The sequence below is a fragment of the Tamandua tetradactyla genome, chromosome 9 (genome assembly GCF_023851605.1).
Source record: "Tamandua tetradactyla isolate mTamTet1 chromosome 9, mTamTet1.pri, whole genome shotgun sequence".
NCBI lineage: Eukaryota > Metazoa > Chordata > Mammalia > Pilosa > Myrmecophagidae > Tamandua > Tamandua tetradactyla.
The window spans coordinates 48,922,344-48,929,751 of NC_135335.1; positions in this window are offsets into that span (position 1 = coordinate 48,922,344).

The following is a 7,408-nucleotide window of genomic DNA, read 5'->3' on the forward strand; positions in this document are numbered from 1 at the left end:
AGCTGACCCTGCCTGAGCAACTCCTCTGACCCTCTGACCCAGGCCCTGCCTCTGCCTCTCCGCTTGTCTGCCAGGCTGACCTCTTGGCTCTTGGGCTTTGCAGCCGCTTTCCCCTCCGCCGGAAACCTCCCCGCCCCCACCCCCTTCTCAGGGCTCACCCTCACCAAACTCGGGCTCCGCCGCATTTCCTCTCTATAACCCTTGACCTGCCTATGTGAAAGAGTCGCTGTACCTCTCTTCCCCTGTTTTATGTTTTCTTTACCAGTTTCACTACTAACACTGTACCGTGTTCATTTGTTTACAGTCTGTCTTCCCCACGGAATGTGCTGGGGGTCCTGTCTTGTGTGCTAAATAAACCCCAGGAACTACCCAGACCAGGCAGCCGTCTGTAAATGAAGGAATGGAACTGTGGAACACCCAGTGACCTGTCAGTTACACCTGACTGTCATGATTGATGCACACAGAAAACTCAGTTACTCGGTGAGCTGCCTTTTGTAGACCCTTCAATCAAAAATGCGTCAAACTCAGCCCCTCAAGGACCACAGAGAGGTCAGAAATTGATGTGAGAACAACCGCCGTGGGATTGGTTGTCACAGAATGCGGAGAGCAAGGGGGGTAAGTAGCATCTGAGGTCTGTGGTTCTGGCTGGCCATGGAAACCAAGCTGCGTGAATCTTGGGATAAGAGAAGGGGTGTTCAGGAGAGGAGTCAAGGGGGAGCAGGAGAAGGGCACCCTAGCTTTGGGAAACTGCTGAATGGGTCATGTAGAGCATGTGAAATGTGGCAGAACGTGATCTGGAAAGGAACATTTGCACCCCACTGCAGAGCTCTGTGTCATGTAAGACTTTTGCATGTCTGCAGGGGAGCATCATAGGTTTGAGAAAGGTAACTAGCTGCAGGGCAGAGCATGAACTGAACAGGAGGTGGCATGAACCGAGGACTCAGTTCGTCTGCCTAGTCATGCAAGCCACATTCTTGAAGTGCTTGCTGGGAATCCATTGCTGGCGTCTTCTGCAGAGGCTGAAAGGCTTAGATCTGATGCCAAGCCCAGGGCAGGCACACAATATGAGAAACACTGGCATTCTATGGGGGATTTGCTTGTGCTGGGACTAGTGCGTGGGATGTATGTGGAGGGCACTGGACCTGGATGTAGGGTCAGGGCACAGGAAGGCTTCATCAAGGCAGTGGCCAGGAGCAAATCACCTGGGATAAATGGCTGGGGCAGGTCTCAGGAACTGCCGAGTGGAGTGTGAGAAAAGGCATTTCAAAGGGCAAGGCCGTGGAGGGTCAGGCCTGTTTGCAACCCTGGAAGCGGTATTTGAAATGATGGCAACCCGCAGTGGCAGACCCCTGAGTTTTACTCAATGGAGGAGTTACCCGACCTGACCTGCACTTCACCTGAGTGAGTAGGAATCCTGTTGGACTAAGCCACTAAGAGTTCAGGGTTCGTCTGTTGTGGCAGCAGGCATTGCTTACCTTAACAAACTGCCGGAAAAGGAAATTTTTCAATATTTTCCCAACTGCCACCTGAAAGTCAGCCATGAGAGTGGAAATCCGGAGCGGGGTGAGAGCCAGACAGGAAGGAAGATGGGGGTAGCGAGGAGGGGAACAGCTCTAGGTGTGTGGGCAGGGAAATGGGGTGCAGCAGCCTCCCCTGAGGGGCCCCAAATAAGGTGGCCAGGAACAACCTGCCTGTCACGTGACCACTGTGAAGGCCACAGCTGACTATGTGCAGGACTACAGCCCCACACCCTTAGCTCACCACTCCACATCAGCACGCTCTGTGCAAGAGGACAGAACCTGCTTCTTAATTTACACAATACAGCAGTAGGTTCAGCAATGAAGATGTGCAAAGAGAAAGTTGAAATTATGAAATTATAAAACCAATAGGAAAAATGCCAAAATTACCAAAGCTTTCAGAACTGTTACTTCAAAAACAAACAAACAAAGCACAACAACAAAAGTCAGCACTTGAAATAAAGACTCATCTGTCAATATCTGGCAGTGTGTTTGAATGTAGCACTCCCTAATAGCTTCACCAATTAATCACACTGCTTAGGGAATAGGATGCTTTATTTAAAAGCTTTAATTTTTCCCCTCCAAACTCAAAAACAAAATCTTAAAAATCTTTCTTGAGTTATGATTTTAGCAGACAGATAACTGAAAAGATTTCTTGAAAACATAGATGGATAAATACATTGGATAAATGTAACATCCTTTTAAATGCATCATTGAGTTCACCAGAGACTACAGGAGATGAGGAGGGTGCACAAACAAAGGAGGAAGAGGAAGTGAGTAGCAGAGATCTCCGCTGCCAGGCAGGGAGGTTTGCTGGGGAGGGTGAATGGTTTAGGGGCTTGGTTTTTTTATACTCCTGCAGAACAGAAGATGAGGCTAAGATTGAGCACATATGAAGCCAGTATACTCATAAGGGTGCACCCTCCATGAAAGGTAACCCGGGAAAAACAAAACCAGCTTCCCCTTGGGAGAACACCAGGAAGTTTGTGTAACTCTGTCTAGTGGAGAAGCCTGCCCTTCCCATGCCCCCTCCCCCTAAGAAGTCATGGCTCTTATTCTGCTCTTTACTTAAATTAAATGATTCAGATTAATCCTGCAGCTCCCCGGCCTGGAAATGATTGCTGAAAGTCATCCATTAGCAGAAGCAAACGCTGGAACATTTCTAGAGAGCCACCCCTGCACCTTGACGGGATCTGATGCAAAGCCATTTCTGAAGATCCACCCCTCGGCTTTGTCCTCCCTGAAAAAGCTCTACCACAATACAAACTTATGAAACACACGAGGGGATACCTGTGAATGAGCAGCTTGCCATTCTACTATGAATGGGATAAACTTAAAAAGCAGGATTAGACCCTGAGACGGAAGAGGAAATAATTGACTTGGAGACGTGTCTTAGGAAATTGCCCAGAAGGTAGCACCCTGCCATCTCTGTTGACCTCCACATGCATGCCAGCTAAATTCACTCAAGAAGTAGGGTAACATAAAGATATGCTCAGGCAGACTGAGAGTTTACCAAACTGGCAAGATCAGAACGTTTGTGCTTTTTGTGATTACTAAAATAACATTTAATGATATAGATCAGGAAGAAGGCAATGGAACTGAGAAAGGAGTGAGATATAGGAAGAAATAATGAACAAATAAATTGGTAAAATGTGGCTTAATCTAAGCAAATGTCAACTCGAAGATGAGGGTGGTAAATTAAGTGGAAAAAGAAAGTAGCGTTAGGATCCCATCCTAAAGCTGTGTCTCTTGATCACGCCATGTGTCCCCCAGGCGGGCAGAGGCAGCTGCTGCACACAGCCCCTTGCCCACCCCAGGAGCAGCTTCCCTGGCTTCCCTGGCCCCAGGCATGTGGCACCTCCAACCCTGAGGGCCACCCTCGCTTCCCTTCAGCCGTTTGCCAGTCCCAGACCCAAGAGCTTGCCAGAAAATGGGAGGGTGCACGGAGGGTCTCCACAACCACTGCCTTCTCTGTGACCAAGAATAAAGTGAGAGTGCAAGGATTTAAAACAACGCAGGGGATAATGTCAAAGGGGAGTGAGGTAGATGGCCTTAAAGCATGCTAAGGTGGTTGTCACGTTCTGGAGGAGAATAGAGACCTTGGTTAATTTTCAACTTAAACTTTGTTAAATAAGAATGTCAAGGATAACCACTAAGGGAATAGGATCTGTACTGCGTTAGTTTGCACGCTGCCAGAATGCGATATGCCAGAGCTGGAATGGATTTTTAAGAAGAGGAATTTAGTAAGTTAGAAGGTTACAGTTCTAAGAAAGTGAAAGTGTCCAAGTTAAGGCACCAACAAGAGGTCATCTTCACTTAGGAAAGGCTGATGGGTCCGGAGCCCCTCTGTCAGCCAGGTAGTACGTGGCTGGCACCTTCTGGTCCCTTGCTCCTGGGCTCAGTTGCCTTCAGCCTCTTCCTGTGGAGGCTCCTCACTTTGCTTCTCCAGGGCTGGCCTTCATCTCTTGACTTCCCTTGGCTCTCTCCAGGCTTGGGCTTTCTTAATTTCTTATGGTGGTATCTGCTGGGCTCCAAACATCAGTGTCTCTATTTTCTGAAGCTACTGTTCTTCCCGTGTCCGCATCTGTGTCAGCTCTGCTGTGAAGTTTCTGTCAGTTCTGAGGCTTCTGTCATTTCTGAGGTTTCTTCTAAATGTTTCCTCTTTTAAAGGATTCCAGTAACCTAATGAAGACCCACCTGGAATGGATGGGGTCACATCTCCATCTAATCAAAAGTTAATACTCACAATTGGGTGTGTCACATCTCCATGGAGATAATTTAATCACGATGGTCCAGCCTACATTATTAAATCAGGATTAAAAGAAATGGCTGCCTCCACAGATGGAATCAAGATTAGAATATGGCTTTTCTTGGGTACATAATAGATTCAAACCAGCACATGTAACTTCCAAACCAATAGAAAGGGAAAAAGAGTAGAGAAAAAGGAGTCTATTAAATAGAGGCATTAGGGAAGGGTAAAAAGCAAAAAGGATCATTGTAATTAATACATGAAGTAAGTGATAGGAATGTTAAAATAGTTCAATAACTTTAACATAAGTAGATGGATTTTGTCAGTGCTGGTCAAGTCTCCTGAGATGAAAAATGTGCTCCACTTTGAGTTTTGTTCTTTGTAAAAGATAAGGGTGTTGCTCTTTTTTCTTATACACATTCAAAGTGAGGAATCATAAGATCTTTTAAAAACTTTTTACTGAGTGCCTTAGTTTCCCAGCTGTAAAAACAAATAATGGGTTGACTTAAAAGGCATTTGTGGGCACTCAGTGTCAGAGGCTGGGAGCTGACTTCCTCCTGGAACTGGTCTCCTCCAGCCTGCCAGTAGGCTTTGGGATTCTTTGGTTTTTCCTCCACGTGACAATGCACATGGTGGCATCTTCTCCCTTCTCTTCCAGGTTCCACTGACTTCCAGCTTCTGGCTGCTCCCTAGGACTCCTCTTTCTGTGCCGTTTCATTTGCTCATAAGCACTTCGGTCCAATTGGGTTAAGGCTCCCCCTCATAGTAACACCTTCCGAGGTCCTCTTTACAAATGGATTCCCACCCACAGGACCAGGGGTTGGGACCCAGGCGTGCCTTGTATGAGGGACATGATTCAGCCCCTACAGACATGAATTGGCAATTTCCAGGTGAAGAAACCAGAATGATCATGTTTCCCAGCAGTTAGTAGAGAGATCTGGTTGGCTCACCTCTTACCCTCTCCACTCTGCCCACACTGGGCCCTGCAGTCTATTCCCAAACCCTAGAAACATGGCACACTCCCAACAAAGAAAAGTCCAGGACCAGATGGCTTGCCTGGTGAATGCTACCAAACATTTAAAGCACAATGAACACCAATCCTTCTTAAGGTCTTCCAGAAAATGGAAGAGGAGGGAGCTGTTCCTCACTCATCCTAGAAGGCCACCGTGATACCAAAGCCAGATGATGACAGCACAAGAAAAGAAAAGCACAGCCCACTATAGCTTATGGACATAGATGCAAAAATCCTCAGCAAAATACTGACAAGCCAAACTCAACAGCATGTTTAAAAGTTTATACCTTATGTCCATCTGGGATTTATCCCAGGAAGGTGGTTCAACGTTAAGTGTAGCAGTCAACATAATATGCCACATTAATAAACTGAAGGGTTAAAACTACATTATTTCAATTGATGCAGAAAAGGCATTTGACAAAATCCAGCACCCCCTTCATAATAAACACATTCAGAAAACTAGAAATACAAGGGGATTTCTTCAACATGTCAAAGGGCACATCTGGAAAACCCACAACTAACATCATATGTTACAGTCAATGGTGAACGCTTTCCCCATAAAATGAGGAAAAAGACAAGGATGTTTGCCTTCACTACTGCTATTCAGCATTATCCTGCATGTTCTAACAAGATAAATTAAGCAAGAAAAATAAATAAAAGGCATTCAAATTGGAGGAAGAAGTAAAACTTTCCCTATTTTCAGATGGCATGATCCTGTATATAAAAAATCTCTAAGAATCCAAGAGAGCTACTAGAGCTAATAAACAAATTCAGCAAAGGTTCATGGTATAAGATTAACACATAAATGCCTGTTATGTTTCCACAGACTAGCAATGAACAATCTGAAGAAGAACTTAAGAAAATAGTATCTAGAAGAATAAAATACCTAGAAATAAATTTGACCAAAGAGGTGAAAGACTTGTACACTGAAAACTATAAAACATTGCTGAAAGAAATTAAAGATGACCTAAATAAAGGAAAAAGTATTCTGAGTTGATGGATTGGAAAATTCAATATATGAAGATGTAAGAACCCAGAGTGATCTGCAGATTCAGGGCAATCCCTATACAAATTCAAAGAGCTATTTTTGCAGAACTGGAAAAGTTCATCCTCAAACTCATATGGAATTGCAAGGAGCGTTGAGGGGGCTTGAAACTGTACCCAGAAAAGCTATGCCCTTTTAATACAGCCTTGTGGGTAGGACCCTTTGATTAGGTTGTTTCCAGGAGAAGTGACCCTCCCAACTGTGGGCGGGGCCTTTTCATTAGATTATTTCCATCGGGATGTTGCCCCGCCCATTCAGGGGGTTCTTAATTAGATTGCTGGAGTCCTTAAAAGAGCCGACAGAGCAGACGCCTAGACAGAGACATTTGGAGACACTTAGGGAGCCGGCCTAGAAAGCACTGGAATCGGAAGCCGGGAGCAAAGGACCAGGAGCCACCACCAGGTGCCTTCCCGGCTGATAGAGAAACCCTGCACGTGATCAGCCTTTCTTGAGTGAAGGTGTCCTCTTGTTGATGCCTTAATTTGGGCATTTTTATGGCCTTAGTACTGTAAGCTTTTAACTTACTGCATCCCCTTTGTAAAAAAATGCCAGTCGATTCCTAGCATATTGCATCCCAGCAGCTTTAGCAAACCCAAATAGGCTCCTAATAGCCAAGCAATCTTGAAAAAGAACAGAGTTGGGAGGACTCACAACTTTCCAATTTCAAAACTCCCTATAAAGCTACAGTAATCAAAACCATGTCGTATGCATAAGGGTACACATATAGACTGGTGGAATAGAATTAAGAGTTTGGAAATAAATCCACACCTTTATGGTCAGTTGACTTCCAGAAAGGGAGCAAGTCCATTTAATGGGAAACAAACAGTCTCTTCAACAAATGATGCTGGGAAAACTGGATCTCCACATGTAAAAACAAATGAAGTGGGACCCCATATTCAAAAACTAACTAGAAAGAATCAATGATCTAAATGTAAGAGCTAAAACCATAAAAATTATTAGAGGAAAACACGCGGGTGGATCTTCATGACCTTGGATTTGGCAATGGGTCTTTAAATATGATACCAAAAGAATAAACACCCAGAAAAAATAGGTAAATTGGGCTTCATGAAAGTTAAAACACTTTT